Below are 19,263 nucleotides of genomic sequence, written 5' to 3' on the forward strand. Positions count from 1 at the left end.
ATTAGAACAGCAGCAATAAGATAGAAAAACACTTATTATATGATTCAGCTTTCGACCAAATGAACTGAATATATCAGGTTACATGAATAATTTATTTGTTTGTTTTTGAATTTCGCGCAAAGCTACACGAGGGCTACCTGCGCTAGCCGTCCTTAATTTAGCAGTGTAAGACTAGAGGGAAGGCAGCTAATCATCACCACCCACCGCCAACCCTTAAGCTACTCTTTTACCAACGAATAGTGGGATTGACCGTCACATTATAACGTCCCCCACAGCTGAAAGGGCGAGCATGTTTGGTGTGACGGGGATTCGAACCCACGACCCTCAGATTACGAGTCGAGTATCTTAACCACCTGGCCAAATCGATTAGTCTCTCTGTAGTTTGTAGTAGATAAGTGCCCTAGTATAGTCTAGTGATTAGTGCACTGGACTTAGCATGTGAGGGTCGCGGGTTCGAATACCCGTCACTAACATGCAAATATTCTTGGCGAATGAAGAAGAATGATTCATGGTAGACAGGGAATCGCAACTTTAAAATAACATTATTTAAATTAGTTTCTATTCACGATTTTGCTTGAAGAGTAAAATAAAAAACAACCCAAAGCTGATGCTAACTTTGGAAGTTACGATTCGTTAGATATTCTTATGGCACGTGACTTTAGAAATCTGGAAGCTTACGTGGATCATGGCACAAGGCTTGTCTAATTGACGTCAACAGGAAAGCTCTAGGGAAGTTGGTTCCACAACTCTGCTGTTATCAGAGATGTCAAAACCATCGGTCCTGCAGCATCCTTATATTTGACTTACAGATGTAAATTATTCTTTCTTAACCTGAAGAGGACCTAAGAAGGTCGAAAAGTTGTTCTCTATTTTAATAAAAGTTTTAATACCTGTACCAGGCTTCTTTAGATACAGCCATAAATTATATTATATTATGTTAATTTTCTAGAGGACTATGCCCTCAGATCCCCCTAGATTTAACTGCCTTGGGCAACACGAGAGCTGTTATTAGCAGTTTTTTACATTTTTTGATCTCTCGTTGTACAATTTCCGTGTCTAGCCAAGCACCTCCCCCACTTTGTAACTCCTTCCTATATCGCTTATTAATAGTATGCAGAACCAAATGGAACATCCATAAGCTTGTTGTTCCCAGAAAAAGTCTATCATTGAGCATTTTTACAGACAAATCACGCTAATAAAACTGTATAAGACCTTGTGCATATGGTGTTTTAAGTTGTCGTTTATCTACCACAGTGAACGTGTTTTACAAGAATTATTCAAAGAAGAACAATATGAGGGTCAGTATAACAATATGAGAGCCAGTATAACACTATGAGGGTCAGTATAACAATATGAGGGTCAGTATAACAATATGAGAGCCAGTATAACAATCGGTTTCAGCCCGGCATGGCCAGGTGGTTAAGGCACTGGAGTTGTAATCTGAGGATCGCGGGTTCGAATCCCCATTACACCAAACATGCTCGCTCTTTCAGCCGTGGGGGCGTTATAATGTGACGGTCAATCCAACTATTCGTTAGTAAAAGAATAGCCCAAGAGTTGGCGGTGGGAGGTGATGACTAGCTGTCTTCCCTCTAGTCTTACACTGCTAAATTAAGAACGGGTAGCGCACATAACCCTCATGTAGTTTTGCTCGAAGTTAAAAAACAAGCCAAACCAAACAATCGGCTTACCACTCACAGATATCAAAAATTGGGATACATGCCCCATTAATTAAATACGGAGCCCTAATATTATCTCCGCCACCAATATTTTGCACACAAAAATGTTTTATTTAGTTGTTGTTATTTCTATAGAGTCCACTGGATTGAAATGAAAGACTACTACAGTTCTGTAGAACATTCTAAGCAATACATCAGAAACAAGTAATCTCTATGGGCAGACAAGGCTCGACTTGTAATCTGAAGATCGCGAGTTCGAATCCCCGTCACAACAAACATGCTCGCCCTTTCACCTGCGAAGGCATTATAAAGTGACGGTCAACCCACACTATTCCTTGGTAAAAGAGCAGCCTAAGCGTTGGCGGTGGGTGGTGATGACTGACTGCTTTCCTTCTAGTCTTACACTGTTAAGATAAGAACGGCTAACTCAGATAACTCTCGTGTGACTTCGCGCGAAATTCAAAAACACAATTTCTCTTTTTGTGTTTAGGCACGCGGTACGTATTACTATGCGAGATTGTTGAATAATAGCTTAATGCGTTTTCATTAAAGTCGTCTAATTTTTATCCACGTATGACTGGAATCCCCGTGTGTTATACGTTACAACGTGCCTACCAGCTTGCTTAAATCAGTTTTCAGGAGCTCCATTGATGACAGTAATCTTCAAACCTGTATAACTTAGTTATAAGTGTCTCGAATCGAATGATAGGTTAGGCTTCGTATTTAGCAGATAATCAGATGTGGCTTTGCTATAAAAAACAACAACACACAAAACACATACTTCTTATATAAAGTTTTACAAATCTGGGATATTTGTTTCTTTTTTTCTGGCCCAGTGCTTAACGTAACGGGCTGTGGAATGAAAAGTACGAGATTTGAGCTAAAATTTGCTGCTGAAACAGTCAACAATTTTATCCGTGAAGGCTTTATGAATGTGGAAATCAATGAAAATTCTTAACAAATATTTTAATGTAGGTGGCGGTTTAAATTAGATGTAAAATACACAGAAGATTAGCGTAAACAGTTATGGGTATTTGCATAAAAATAAATAAATAAAGAACACTTCAGACCAAGAAAAAAATTCACTCTGTTTCGGTTGCGAGATTTGCGATGATATAAGCAAACAGTTAGTTTAAACTATACGCTGCTGTTGACCAGCTGTCTTCCTTCCAGTCTTCCAGTTCAAAACTCTTTTATTCAAATATAATTACAAACAAATAGGCGTTCACATTATTACTTTGCTATGCCTTTTAGTAGAATCAGACTAAAAGAGCAAGCCAAGCAGTTGATTGCTAGTCATTACTATAAGAAAAAAAGATACCACGAGCCGAACAGTTCCATGATGGCCATTACTGGAAGAGAAGGAGACATCACGAACCAAACAACTGGCCATTACTACAAGAGAAGGAGACACCATGAGCCAAACAGGTGCATTATAGCCATTACTACAAGAGAAGGAGACACCATGAGCCGAACAGTTGCATGATAACCGTTATTACAAGTGAAGGAGACACCACGAGCCAAACAGATCCACGAAAAGTGTGAGGATTGATCTTTGGTGGTTGTGTTGGTAGACATCTCTCTGATGGACGTACTAATTTGTATATCACCAAATCACTCTAATTTGACAGGGTTTGTCGTTCTGATTTATCAACAAGTAAGTGACAAGATGGACAGCAAGTCAGTCCTTGGTGAAGAAGCTTGTTTCCTTGTTTTCTTTGGATCTTTTCAGCAGATGTACATACTTTGTGTTTTGAAAACATGCATACCAAGTTATCATCAAAGGCTTTCATCAAGACTGGCCAAGAATATATGAAATTTATAACTATAATAAAGTGCTACAGTTCAGATTTTGAAAACTACAATTTGTTTCTAATTTTTGCAGATGCGACTAATTTTTCATTTTCTCTCTGAACCTAAATCAAGTACCGGTAACCGATGGGTGACTAAATGCATTGATATAACTGATATAATACGAAACTTCTGCTAAAGACTGACATATGGCTGGTATATATGGTTGGTATATGGCTGAGATGTCACTTTCAAATTGAAGCATCACAAATTTAATAAATTTAGCAAAAAACTATTTTAAAATGTCAACACAATATATTCTTCCGGAAACAGGGAGTAAAATGTTTGGTTTGCGTTGGTAATCCACTCAATATAAGAAATTTTGAATGCATTTCGAGCAATATTCAAAAATGTATACATCGATTGTTATTTATTTACAACGTGAATTGTGATTTCTACCAACACAAGAAAAACCTAGTGTCAACATTTTGGATGGTCATGTAAATACAGAAAGTCCATGCAACCACTAATAAAAGTAGACAATTAAAAGCTGAGCTCATATAACCCATTCTCTAGAGACCAGCCTTTATTAAACTCATATTTTACAGCCTGCCTTCATCCAACATGTTCTTTAGAAACCTGCTTTCAGTCAGCCCGTCTTTCACAGACATGTTTCATTCAACATTTTCGTTAGAGATCTGTCTTCAGTCAACCTACCTTTCACAGAAATGTTTCATTCAACCTGTTTTTTAGAGACCTGTCTTCACTCAACCCGTCTTTCACAGATCTACCTCCATTTAACCTGTTCTTTAGAGACCTATCTTACGCAAAGCTGTCTTCATTCAACCTGTTCTTTAGAGACCTGTCTTCAGTCAACTCGTCTTACACAGACGTGTCTTCATCCAACCTCTTCTGTAAGAGATCTATCTTCAGTTAACCCATCTTACACAGACGTGTCTTCATCTAATCTGTTCTTTAAAGACCTGTTTTCAGTTCCACCATTGGTATAGCAGTAAGTCTACAAATTTACAACTCTAAAATCAGGGGTTCGATTCCTTTCGGTGTACACAGCAGATAGTCCGATGTGGCTTCGCTATAAAAAAACACACTCCTGTCTTCAGTCAACTCATAAACCTTCAGTCATCTGTAATCACAAATATAAAATAAAGAGAGGAAAACTCTGCATTGTGACGCGCCATTGATGGGTTATTAGAGTGACAGTTAAATCCCACTATTTAATTAGAGTAGCCGACGAATTGACAGTGTGTAGTATTGAGTAGTTAGTTACCTTCCCTCTTGTCTAGAATTTATAAATTAAGGACGGCTCACTAAGATAGCCAGGTTTGTTTTGGCAATTTTATGATATTTCATAAAAGTTAATTTTAATAGTATCGAAGTACAGTAAGGGCGAAATAAACGTAAAAACGTTCTCCCGTGATGAACTATTGGTTTTCATAAGTTACCGTTTCACAAAAAATATTGCTCCAGCTGAGTAATAGAAGAGTATTTCAACTAAACTGTAAAGTTGTTTGAATACGACGCCACCGATATTAAAGTCCTCGAAAAATGAAAACCCGATTTACTCTCATAACTTTTCACGTTCAATACTCAAGAATGAACGATTTTATGTTTTCATTTGGAACTCACAATTACTCATTTACACCACTAGATGGCAGCAATGCATGAATATGTTCTGCTACTTGTCTATGGACCACTATAAAGGCGGAACGTAATACAGAGTACTATAACTTATTGTTATTCAGTTAGAATTCTCATGTCATAATTAATCCTTAATGGTGATTGGTCAAGGCTAACATTTAGAATAATACAGAAACCAAATATAACACAAAGGAAAAAATAGCCCAATTCAGAGTAATATCCAATTTGCTACTAATAAAACACCACTGACTAAGATATATCCCAGTAACATCCAGTGGTATTGATTTCATAACTGTATTATCTGGAACATAGCTCAGTGTAATGTGAATTTATGCAAGTAGTTTAGGATATTAGTGTTTTATAGATATACGTTTACTGTTTCTATTTTTCTATGTGATTACTATATGATACACGTAAACCTCATGTTATGTAGAGAAACTCACTTCCCGAGTGAAAACCAATTCTTATTCCAAGTTTTCTTAACCAAGTATGGTAAAAGTAGATAAAGTGCAAATAAAAACGTAAATTATTTTTCTTGTATTTAGTTCAGAATAATATGAACGTATCCTACGTGACCTTAGTATCGTTAAAAATGGTATACAGAGACCATGATGGCAATATAGTAATTCGGATATTAATATCTACTCGAAACGATTCAAATGAAGAAAATTCATGTAAAGTAGTTTAAGAACGAAAGGTGTTGCATGATAGAGTTTGTGTTGCTGGTATATTTATTAATTATAAAAAATGAAGTACAATTTCCTATTTGATATTACTTAACTTTAATATATATATATGATGGCTTTAGCTATGAGCGAAACGAAATGCCTCATGTATAAGGAAGGGAGAGAAGTGCTGGCTACATTCTGGCGACAAAATGGGTGTTGTCCGGGTGTGGACAGCGTTTGTGTTTCTCTGCAGTATAAACCAAATGATCCAGTAAGGATTCTTATAACCTTTTGTCGGACATTTGTCGAATATTTCTTAGCCTTTCAGTTGTTTTCCTAAAAATTCGTCATAAAAAAGAAGTTGTTTTTAACCCGACGCTTACTCTAAAACACAAATAAAAAATTTGTCGATAGAATTCATAGAAAACTGTATTTGTGCTGACAACTGTAATGTTGAAGGAGGTACGTCCCTCTATCTTCACATACAATCTTTGTTTTGTCCCTGTCTTTATCTGAACGTTCAGTAGACAGTAAAAATTCAGCTTAGTTTAGAGATAAAGAAACTAAATATTTCACTATTAAATGTTACTTGTCGTAATAAAAAAATAACAAATATTAGTAAACAAAATCAAACATGTATTATATCATAGAACCATCGCGCAATGCTTAGCCGTGAATGTTATTATAATATGTGATAATAGATGGCACTTGAGGTATGTTAGCTTGTTTGTTTTTTAAATTTCGCACAGAGCTACTCGAGGGCTATCTGTGCTAGCCGTCCCTAATTTAGCAGTGTAAGACTAGAGGGAAGGCAGCTAGTCATCACCACCCCACTGCCAATTCTTGGGTTACTCTTTTTCCAACGAATAGTGGGATTGACCGTCACGTTATAACGCCCCCCACGGCTGAAAGGGCGACCATGTTTGGTGCGACGGAGATTCAAACCCGCAACTCTCAGATTACGAGTCAAACTTCTTAACCCACCTGGCCATTCCGGGCTCGATCTGATTGGAAGTATACGAACTAATGTTTAATTACTGTTATATTCGTTGCTAGGTTCATGTGTGCGATCTGATTGGAAGTTACTGTTAACTTCAATACAAAGGGGAACAAATATATTATAAATTCACGAAATGCGTGTGCATCATGTAGCAACATATGCTATATTTTTAGTAAATTAAAATTACGTAAGAGTAATATAATATACAAAATTAAATGTGGGAATTTACCTTTATACAAAAGAAATATCCCTTCAATTTTCACCATTTATAAACACTCGAATCTATCGATTTTCTTCACGGTTTCAGTTACTAGAAAATTCACGCCATAACATACCACCTTACTATTTAAAATATTAAATATGCAAATAAATATTTGAGAGAAACCTGTGATTCGACAAAACTGAATAATTTTACAATTTTATAATTTTTATTATTAACATCACATAGTTTATGTGTTTGAAAGTACTTATGTTGCAACAATGTTTTCACGTAACCTCCAATCTTTAACCCTATTTATGTAACTGTATATTGTGTATGAGGTGAGTTACACACATCAAAAAAAAAAAAAAAGGTTTCTGTGATATAACACGTTTTAGTTCGTCTTTTGTTACGGTAAATGGTAAACATATTTCTGTTTCAATGAACATATTAATCTGTCAAGGTAATCTGTTTCAAAGCGTTTCCTAACAGAAACGTCTGCAAGTAGTGAGATTGTCCTGTGTCTTAGACCTACACAAAACTGGTAAAGAAACCTCCATTGTTCAGAGAAATACGCTCGGACAAATTCTGGTGTAAGAAGACGAAGACGTTTGTTTGTCTTTCATACAGATGAAAAACTTAAAGCGAACAAGTATTAAGCCTTATCAGTGTTACAGTATAGAGTATAACGTTTCATAGGCTTGAAATCTACAAAATCAAGAATGGTAAGTACTAGAAATTAATTAAGATAATCACATATCGAGTAGAAGGTTGGTTTAACTAAAACTACTTAGACTGTGTTGGAGGTTTTCTGTGATGTAAATAAATTAAACTTACAATTGTTGATGTTACAATGAAAAGATATAACAAAATATCAAATATAAAAGCTTTGCGTTTAATTGAAAAAGAAATTAACGGGCTCGTCCGGGATTTGAACCCGGGACCTCTCGCACCCTAAGCGAGAATCATACCCCTAGACCAACGAGCCACACGTTAAATTTTTAATAGTTTATTTTATGTATGTTTAAAAATTGTTAACTTTTGTTTATACATGATGTTCGAAGTTTTTCATTATAAATAAAATCTGTAAACATCTAGGCTTTACAAAAATCATCCAGGTATTTTTATATTACACGAAGATATAAATACAATAAACAATAGTCAACTGTCTGAAAATAAAATGGGTTTACTTCATTTCAACCGTTCATATTGTCACAAAATAATAATATATATGTTACAAAGTTTCGGTCAATCCTACTATTCATTGGTAAACGAGTACTCCAAAAATTGGCAGTGGGTGGTGATGACTAGCTACCTTCCTTCTGTCTTACACTGCTAAATTTAACGCCCCCACGGCTGAAAGGACGAGCATGTTTGGTGCGACCAGGGTTCGAACCGCGAATTACGAGTCGATCGCCTTAACACACTTGGCCATGCCACGCCCTCCAGTAGAGAAACACAAAAATTTTAAACTTCAGCTACTACTGTACATTGTGCAAGTTTCAGTTGAGTAGCACTTTCTGTATATAAGGTAATTATTTTGTTTATTTATGCGTAAAGCTACATAACGAGTTGTCTGCTCTGTACCAACTACGAGGATCAAGCTCTGATTTTTAGCATTATAATTCCATAAGCTTACCGCCAAGTTCCCAAATAAGATATTAAAGATGTATCGCATGATGAGATTAAAAGAATTGTACTTTTGGTTTAAAACAAAGGTCACCAAACTACAGCCCGCTACTTCGGTTTATCCGGCCCCGCCAACAGTTTCCTAAAGTAATAATATATTATTTTATTATAAAAGTGTTTGTGTTTTCCTTATAGTAAAGCCACATCGGGCTATCTGCTGAGTCCATCGAGGGGAATCGAACCCCTGATTTTAGCGTTGTAAATCCATAGACTCACCCGGCGACAGTAATATCATAAAACAAAAAACAAACGTAATTGAGCAAAAGCCAGTTTAGTTGCGATAAGGCCCGCCAAAAGTTCATTAAAGTAATAAAATGATATAATGATATCATTATTCTTTTCAGTTTTAATGATATAAAAATCAAAAACCAAACGTTATTGAGCAAAGGCCAATCTAGGTGCGATCCATTTTTCTATTTGCTGGAAAAAGTCATATTACTTAATATTGCGTCATCTCACTTATCGATCTCAGTGTCCTGAAGCAATGTATTTCTTCCCATTCACTCCTCGTGCACCTCAGTGTGTGAAGAAATGTGTACAGAAAAAGTAGACTTAATTAAGATTATTAGCCTTTTGGCGAATAAAATTGCTTGTAGAGTCGAGAACATTGGAAGCAATATTGTGTCTCATGGCTAGTGCAGATAACCCTCGTGTAATTCTGTGTGAAATTCAAAACAAACCGACTAATATTAAGTCTATGTAACAGTGCGTATCTAAATGTTTCGCCCTATTTATTGGTTCCTGTATATTTATGAGTGTAAAAGTTTGTGCCGAACAAACATTTTATAATCTGTTTTCTTACAGCCTTGGGAAAAGCTATAATTGTCTGCTGTATGTAGATTTCAAAATTTTCACGTTTATCGAGAGACACTGCAAAGTATAATCAAAATGTGGGGTTGTAACATGAAAGACATCGTAAACATCTAGAATTTGACCACTTTATTGTGCTAGACATCCTGATGCAGGCTAGTGATGTGCTTACAATTAACAATTTTGTATGAATGAAATGGTTTTTACTACGGATTTATATCGTTAGAATTTGACTTTTTATAATAAAATAATAATATTTTCATAGAAAATATAAAATATTTACACTTTTGTAATGTATTTTATCATTGTGGAGATACTTTTACATTAATGAAAATAACGAGATTCCCACTGTCCCTATCTACTATCTTGCGAAACCACAGCCAATGGAACGGGCTTGGAGAAATCTCAAATTTACTGAAATTTGCTACAAGCTCCTATCATATGAACATAGTTAGGGGCCCTAGTTCACTAAAAGAAGTATCAACATAATTTTACTAGTTATTAGTACTATGAGTAACATACAATGTGACAGCTAATGAACCTCATAATATATACAATAACTAACAATGATCTAATGTTTCACCAACTTCTCAATGAACTAAATTATTCACTGAATGATTGCCATTCTGGTGAATTAAACTGCTGCTCACCCATATTTATACTCACGTATTTATCTGTATCTTAACCTCCTGCACTTCCATGTTTTAAATCTGTTTTTACACTAAGAACATTTAATAATGATACAATGGATTCACAGTTTGTTATAGGGTTATTGGATAGGAGATAGAACTACTTAATGGATGAAGTGATGTGATAAATGCTTCTGATATGCAGTGAAGAAATGGTTTATTTTATCAAGACTGGTTAATTCACTGAAAACTAGTACTTTATTCAAATGGTTAGTTTAATTGTAACTGTTTTATAGTATGTTCTCAAGAAGGTAGAAAGAAATAGCTAAATGTTATCATTGATAGAAAGCATCCTTACTGCAGAATACCTTCCATACACATGCACACTGACTGAAAATGTGTACTTGAAAATCTTTGCTATTCTCAGACCTTAGATGTCTTGAAATAAAAGAACTTTGCACAGAATTCCCCTTGCTAATTATGGGTCATTCCATGTCAAATCATCCAGATTTTGGAAAATTTTCCAGGTGACCCCCTCAGAATGCCTTAAAAAAATTTACATGCGCTCATCTACCCATATAATGAAAGATTGCCAAAGATTAGATTAATATCTCTAATAGTTTCTGATTTACAGCCCTGTAAAATTTAATTTTTTTCATTTTTGGGCAACTTTGGCTGCTTAAAGCTGCAAGAGTAATAATGGTGATAGAAGGCTGAAATTTGCTACACCGACTGAATTAATCTCACAGAATAAAAAAATGATCTCAAACCAAGTTTATCTCTCTTAGGATTTTCATAGTGAGGCTGTAAAATCACCTGAAAACCCAAAATCATAAAACAACATTGGTTTATTTAATAAGCCGTAGCTCTAAGACTTAATATGATACAAAGCTGAGTTTTGTTTTCAAATTTTTTATAACATATCAGTTGATAAATCAGTAATTGTTGTAAGTAAAAGTCTTAGATCTCCTGTAAAAAAATTTAACTGCATGCAACTTTTTATGATTTAGCTAAAAATAGTCCTACTTCAGGCTACAGTTTGACCATGTCACCAGTTATTCAGCCTTCTCAGATTTTTACCATATGAACACCATTCTGATTTTTTTTGTAGATCATATTCAGAGATGTAAGAATATATGGTAAGAAAGAACTGTAATATGTGAACCTTTACAACTCTTCTTGTGTGTCACATGGAGATCATGTGTTTCAGTCACAGAAAGTTTTGGTAGTTACTGTTACAAACCATTACATCTTTGTAATCAACATTCACTATCCTTAAATTTTACTTTGATTTTTTAAGGTGTCATATCCACATTGTTTACTGAGTCATTGTCTCAGTGGTTCCAAACATCTTTTTTTTCTATTTGTTTTATGCATAAAATGTTTTAAGACTTCTCAGGCATCACATCAAGATCTGTAATGTGTACTGGAGTCATCCTCTCGGTGGATCTAAACATCTTTGTGTTATTGCTCTGCTCTTAAAATTAATGTTTTTCATATTTCATTACATCAAGATCCACACTACACATGAAATTATCTTTTCATTGGATCCAAACACCTTTGTTCCATTTATGGAAATCAAGCATCTGGAAGGCACTGTGCTGTATACAGGTATAATTCAGTGCCAGTAGTAGTCTAGAGTCTTAAACTAGATTTCGATCATAAGTACACGCTATAAAAATTTAGTTTATCTTAGTTTTAGTTGCTTTATACAGCAATAAGTGGCTTATTTGTTATGGTAATACTACCTTTTGAGCAACAGTTTGAAAAAGCCATGAATGTTGTTTTAAACAATGTGATGTAATTCTTTTAATGTATGATTCAAAAATATTTTAGTATTTCATCGTTATTCTACTGGTTTTTTTAAACCAAACTTCACATGTGTTTAATTATCATTAAACATGAATATTGCCCTGTATTTGAGCTGAAATAAGGAGTTCTTATTTGTAATATTTGTGCCATTATAGTCTTTATGTTTACACTGTGGTTCACAATAGACTTTTCAGATTCCCATAAATTTATTTATATTAATGATTTAAAAAAGAAGGGACGACAACTTTGGTGACTTAGGTCATCACGCCCTTCTACCTTTTTATCTGTATTCATACCACAGCAGTGTAGTAAATATCACAGAATACAAAACTTGTAATATGAATTACTGTACTAACATTTCAGCCATATTGTACCTAGCTGTATGGGACCTGAGTGTGTAGATCCAACACACCTGTTTTATGGTCTGATTTATTGCTTTGTAAAATAAAAACTACTGGGTAAAATGGTTTAAAAATCAATAATTACTTTCTATGAACTTTCTGCCAATCTATTCTCAAATTGAAATTCTTTTGAGTAGGTTTAGAATAAATTAATCTATGAGATCTATGTATTAAATACATTAGTTGAAAGGGTTTTATCTCCTGAGTCTGAAACTGTAATTAGATCTGAAATTGGTCAAGAAATGATGGAGCTATGGGATAAAAGTTTGTATTTGAAAACAAAAAACAAACACAGAGCTGCTCAGCTGTGGCTAAAAATAGAAAATGAACTTTCACGATATGTTCAAATCAGTAAGCGCATGACTTCACAAAAGTTAGATATAGATAGTATTGCTTTACCAAGGCAACCAAGGTTAAGATTGGTTTGTTTGAATTTTGTGCAAAGCTACTAGAGACCTATCTGCACTAGCCATCCCTAATTTAGCAGTGTAAAATTAGATGGAAAGTAGCTAGTCATTAACACCCATTGCCAACTCTTCAACTACTCTTTTACCAAGGAATAGTGGGATTTACCATCACATTATAATGCCCCACAGCTGAAAGGGCAAGCATGTTTGGTGTGATGAGGATTCGAACCCTTGCACTCCAGATTATGAGTCAAGTGCCTTAACCACCTGGTCACATTGGGCTTGATAGATTAAGAACAGTAATTTGTTAATTAAAAATAATTATTACAATTGTAAGAACACATTAATACTGTTTCATTCAAAGTTAAAATGTCTTTCCTTCACTGTGACTACGAGGGCAGACAAGAATTGGAAGATTCACTAACACTGAAACGTTTGTTATGAGAGATGCTGGAAATCTATCCAAAATCAAAACTTATTATTTTGTTTTAAATTTATGTATGAAGTTAAATAAATAAAACTTTTTTATTTTATAAATATTAATGATGAACATTTTCTTTAATTTGATTACAAATTTATTTTCTATAATGATTTTAATTCAGTATTGCAGTTTTCCCCCAAAAACAAACAGTGCCATCTGGACATAGAAGAAGTTAATTAGAGATATCTGTTATGGACTCTTCTTTGTTGTTGTTGTTGTCTTATACGGCTTTGATTTAGTTTAAATGTTTACTATGAAGAAAACTTTTCCTCTGGTCCTCTACAAGTTTCATAATCCTCCGTTTAGTTCTGATTTGGCGACATAATGAACCACACACCTGCTTTCATCATCATCTGCATTTTTCAGATCTCAAGTGTTAACATCGAAAGAAAAATACAGCTGCAAAGGTTATGCAAGTTACTTTTAAGTAAATAACTAACACAACAGACTATTTTTTCTTTATTTCTATAATTAAAAGATATATGGCTAATTAACTGTGCCAAATTTCATTAATGCAAGTTAACTAATTTCAGTCATTATGTAATTCAAACTTCATGAAGGAAATTTCCTAAAAATACATCCTTTGTCTTTCATGTATTTCACAGTTGCTTAAATTGGAAATCCTTCTTCTAACCACACAAGATTTTAGAAGTTATAATTATTTTCCATTGAAGCAAGGGCACTAACTGGTCCAATATTTGATACACTTGATGTATTTATATTGAACGGTTGTAAAGGGTTTTACAAGTGTACTGTAAGTAAGGGCCTCACCCACACATGCAGTAAAAACAGAAACTGTATGATTGACAAACATCAAAGAAATTAAACTGCCAGTATTGAAAATCTCTTTCTGTAGGAATGAAATGTGAAGGTATCATTAAAAACGGATAATGTTTGATTAATAGCTATACGCTGGTTGGGAACCCCTGCCGTAGAGAGACAGCAATAGATATGATTATTAGTACATCCTTAAGTTATTAAACACAATAGTTAATAAAATAACAAAAAATTATTCATAAAAATGTATTACCAGACATAAGTTCACTCTTCTAAGTCTCCTTTACCAATACAGAAAACAAAACCTAAAGAATGTTGTTAGCTGGTATCTTTATTAAATAAATTAATTTTCATTCACAATACTGAGAAAAAAGAACAAAGACATGATGTGGTGTACAAAGGAGTTGTTAAAATGGGTGTGTGTGTGCTTTCTTATACATGCAGATTTTACAATGAGAGGTTGAAAGTATAAGGATATTCTAAAATCAGCTCAGTTGTATTTGTGGGGGAATTTTTTCCAGAAAAAATAATATAATTTACAATTGTTATATAATTCAAATACGTAAAAGTGGAGGTACAGCGGCACCTTTGGTTACAACACCTCTGCTTACCTTATACAAATTAGGTGGAAAAAAGGAAACAGTAATATAAATTACTTTTATAGGTAATTACCATTAGGTCCTTTCCTATACATCTTATGAGTCTCTGTGAATTCAGCAAGTTCAACAGTCGAAGTGGTACTTCAGTTATCACTAATGCACAAATATACAATGTTAACTTGATTTACAGTAAAAATAAAAGTGCTAATAATATTTGTTATATTAATAACCTTTCAGCCTAGACTGTGTACAGTCTGATAAGATCTAGTATTTGATGAAAGATATTGTAGGCTTAAGCTTGTAATATGCAACATGTACCGTACTTAAAACACCTTTTTAATGCCACCTGAATTGTGATATGTTTTCACATTATGACAATTTTTCCCTGCTGGTATTTTTTGTAAAAGGATTACCTCTGAAAATGATATTTATTTCTTAACTGGTTCTGAAGAACATGGCTAAAATAATCTGAATATTTATGTACACAACACAGCAAGTTTAAAATTCCATTAGTCATTGAACCAATAAGTTTGTTTTTTCACTTTTCAATTACTAAAAAAAAAACTTCAGTTTGTACTTTTAAGGCAGTTAATTTCTTTTGCCATCTAGAGAAAAGAAACAGTTTTTATGTGTTGTTTTCTATAAATTTTATGCACACAGTTAATAATTCATCTATTACAATATCAACCTTAACTTTGAAACATTTTCTAGGTAGTAGTATAGGTTTGATTAACTAAGGCATAAAAAATCTTTTCAAGGACTATCCTTCATGATGATATTGCAACAACTAACATTTTATGAGGATACCAGTACCATCTTAATATACTGAAACTTACTGTTTAGAATTTTAGAAGTAATTAAAGACTCTGAAGTCTAAACTAAATTCTCAACACTTCCCAATGGTCACTCCCATTGACAAATTGCAATAAGAAAACTGAATGACCAATCCTTTTTGCTACCTCAAGAACAACCTTCCCTTCACTTAAGGAGTTCACTGTTCGAATCAGGATCTTGAATTGGTGTATGGAATTGAGTAATATCAAGTGCTGTTCATTGATTGGCTAGAGGGAATAATAGAATGCTCTTAATCACACCACTGAAAAGGACTGTTTCAAAGACCTGTTGTGGTTGGTGGATTTGAAATCAGTCACAAAATTTTGAAAGAAAAAATCCTATTGGATTGTTTTCAACATTGTACACATTGTAGGTGGTCCAGAACCTCATTTTATTTATGAATTGGAATTTGATTAACACTTAATTATAATATTTATACCATTTGTTTTTCATTTTTTCTCTTTATTGTTTTCAGTGAGTTGGTAGCTAAGATGAGAAAAGTGAACATGGATATGCTCTAAAGCACAGTAGTTTTAATCTGTCATTGATATTTTGAAAAAAAAACCAAATATGTTGTGATCTAAAGAACTAAATTTGATAATATTATTAAATAAGTTTGTTTTTAAGAGATATTTTATTGCTAAATGTAAACTAGTGAGTTCACTCCTTTATAATTATAAAATTATGATATTCATTGTTATATGATTAGCTAGTGGTTTTGCTGCCAAAGTCAAAGGTTATGCTATTCTGTGGTGAAGTTAACAAGACTTTTGATTATTAGTTTTAGTATTCATTAGCTGTTCATAAGTTTCTTTTACATGTGAAATATAATGAAGATCTATGATTTGTAACATTTCACCTCTTTGAGAACAGTTTTTGAGATGCAAAAAAATAGCAAGTTACGTATCTTTTACTAGCATATTTGTTATTTTCTCTCTCTAATTGATACACAATTGGTAGCACAGTATGTGTGTGACTTCGATACACATTTAAAACAGGTAATTACTGTAAATATTATTTCAGCTCAACAAATAGAAACTGTATGCTGGCTTATAAGTTTGCTACTTGCTGTGTTTTAATAGGTTTCATGTACCGTTAACTAGCAACATAATTTCGTTTTAATATGTTTCATGTGCAGTAACCTAGCAACATAAATGTATTTCACATAATTTCATATACATTTGCCTAGCAACCTAACTTTAAAGTTGTTATGCTGTAAGAAAGCATAACATCTTAAATCATTATTGAAATTTCTTATTTGCAGATTTTCTTGAGAAAATTTGGTGTCCCGTACACGTTTTTTAGTGTAGGCCCCTTTCAGTACAAATATTTTGATGTGAAAGTAGGGAATTTGACTTGTTTGTCTGTTGAATTTTGTGCAAATCTACTTTAGGGCTACGTGTGCTAGTCGTCCTGAATTTGACAACAGTACACTAGTAGGAAGGCAGTTAGTCAGCACTACCCATTGCTAACATTTGGGCTCATTTTACCAAAGTAAAGTGAGATTGACCATAATATTATAATGCCTCCACAGCTAAAAGGATGAGCATGCTCAATGACAGGATTCAAACCTGTGACCTGCAGATTGCAAGTTGAGAACCCTAACCACCAAGTTATGCCAGGATGAAATTTGGCTTACCTACTTAAAAATATAACTATATAAAAAAACGTTATGAATTATTCAACAACTTTCTGGAGGCTTTCCTTTCTTGCAACGTCCCAAAGAAATTGTGGCCAACCCTTTAAATAGCTTCCATGATGGCAGTGTCATAGAGGTTTTGATTAATTTCAACTTAAAAAAAATATTTTTCTGTAAATGTTACAATCAGTGAGGCTTAATACTCTGAAAATAATCTGTACATTGGTATGTAAAGATAAAGGTGTCATAAAGGTACATAGAGTTTAACTTCAGTTTCCTATGACACAGGTAGATAGGAATGTTTTTGTAGTTACCCTTGGTGTGATGTTGGTTCATTATTTCCCAGCTATCTGCTTGTAGTTATTTTACAGCTCAGTATTATGAGCCAAATATCTTGCTCAAGAACACAACAATTAGATTGAGCTTCAAAACTGTAAACTTTCAATTATTATTCTAAGGCACAAACCACTGGATCACACAGGTCCAATAGAGTAAACTGATACTAAGTAAGTTGTGTAAAAAAACAACAACAACCAAAGACAGTGTTTCAAGAGGATAAAACATCTGTGGGAGAACTGTAGCTAGACTTTGAGGTTCAACTATTAAATCAGTTCTCTCAACAACTGGACAGTGTTACAGCTATATCCCTACACAGTTTTACTTGTTGTTTGTATTCTCCATGTTGAATTGTTTAAACAACACACAGGAATACAAAAAGTAACATGTAAACAGAAGTAATTCAATCTGTCACTCAGTTTCATTAAAGTACAGTACACATAAACAATTTTAGTTTTAAAATGTTGTAACGTAGCCATTATTTGTTTTTTTTTTGTATTAATATAATGAATTGTATTTAACAATAACAAAGATTTTATATTATATGTTTTAATTGAAACCAATTAGCTAAATGCCTTTGATATGGTCGATGTGCCCATCAGATATTAATGACTTAGGAGCACCTCCATGCATTTTTATGGACAAGTTTGGCTTGGGTTTAGGACTTTTTTGTACAAAGCAATAGGGCTGTACACAGCGAACAGTCTACTAATAATGGTTTCCCTCTAGTACAGGGGTAAGTCTACAGATTTACAATGCTAAAATCAGGAGTTCGATTACCCTCAGTGGACTCAGCAGATAGCCTGATGTGGTTTTGCTATAAGAAAACAACACACACATATTATTGATAAGGAAAAAAAATTAAAATATGGAAAAAAATGTAGAAAAATAATAAGAATAGATCAAAACATTTTTAAACAATGTTAGATAATGCTGAAGAGGCTAAAACTAAAAACTCAGTAAGTCTCAATGGTGTCACCATCATCAATGACACTCTGCAAGGACATTGACAATGGCCCTTTGTATGTGACATAAAAATTTAGAAACCTGAAAACTGTAATCAGTTTTGAAATATAAGTAATGTTCTGTAATTTGTCAGTTTCATAAAAAAAATCCAGGTGGCTAGAAAGTGTAATATCTAATAGTTCCAGTTTTACTTTAAATATGGAACAAGGCAAAATCTGAAGAGCCCAAAAAGGAAAAACATTTACTACTTCTCACTCACTTCTACTTAATAAGAGAAAGAAACAAATGTGTAAGCATTACCTTATAAAGAAATATCTTCCATATAAGGAACAGCAACTGTATTTTAAACATTAGTTGAATTTTTGAACTATGAGTTAATTACTTGGTTGAAAAATATAAATACATTTTCATTGTTGTTTCTTTACTACATTAGCAGTGAAAAATGTTTTTATCAAATAATATTTATGTTCCTCCTGGACATATCTAAAGTCCATCTAGTGTTGAGATGAGATTTTCGTGCCATTTTAAAATACACTACATGGCCAAAAGTATGTGGACACCCCTTCTAATTAGTTGGTTTGGCTATTTTAGCCCCACCCATTGCTAACAGGTGCATAAAATCAAGCATACAACCATACAATCTCCATAGACAAACATTGGCAGTAGAATGTATTGTACTGAAGAGCTCGGTGACTTTCAACATGACACTGTCATAGGATGCTACCTTTCCAACAAGTCAGTTCGTCAAATTTCTGCCATGCTAGAGCTGCCATGGTTAACTGTAAGTGCGGTTATTGTGAAGTGGAAATGTCTAGGAGCAACAACAGCTCAGTCACAAAGCAGGTCACACAAGCATACAGAACGGGACTGCCAAGTGCTGAAGTGTA

General features: G+C 33.8%; 1 non-coding gene across 1 annotated transcript; it reads right to left on the minus strand.

Moving 5' to 3' along the window:
- Positions 1–7,912: 7,912 nt before the first annotated feature.
- TRNAP-AGG (transfer RNA proline (anticodon AGG)) lies at positions 7,913–7,984 on the minus strand. The gene has a single exon. It is a non-coding gene; the product is annotated as a tRNA-Pro (tRNA).
- Between the last annotated feature and the right edge of the window lie 11,279 nt (positions 7,985–19,263).

The sequence above is a fragment of the Tachypleus tridentatus genome, chromosome 2 (genome assembly GCF_004210375.1).
Source record: "Tachypleus tridentatus isolate NWPU-2018 chromosome 2, ASM421037v1, whole genome shotgun sequence".
NCBI lineage: Eukaryota > Metazoa > Arthropoda > Merostomata > Xiphosura > Limulidae > Tachypleus > Tachypleus tridentatus.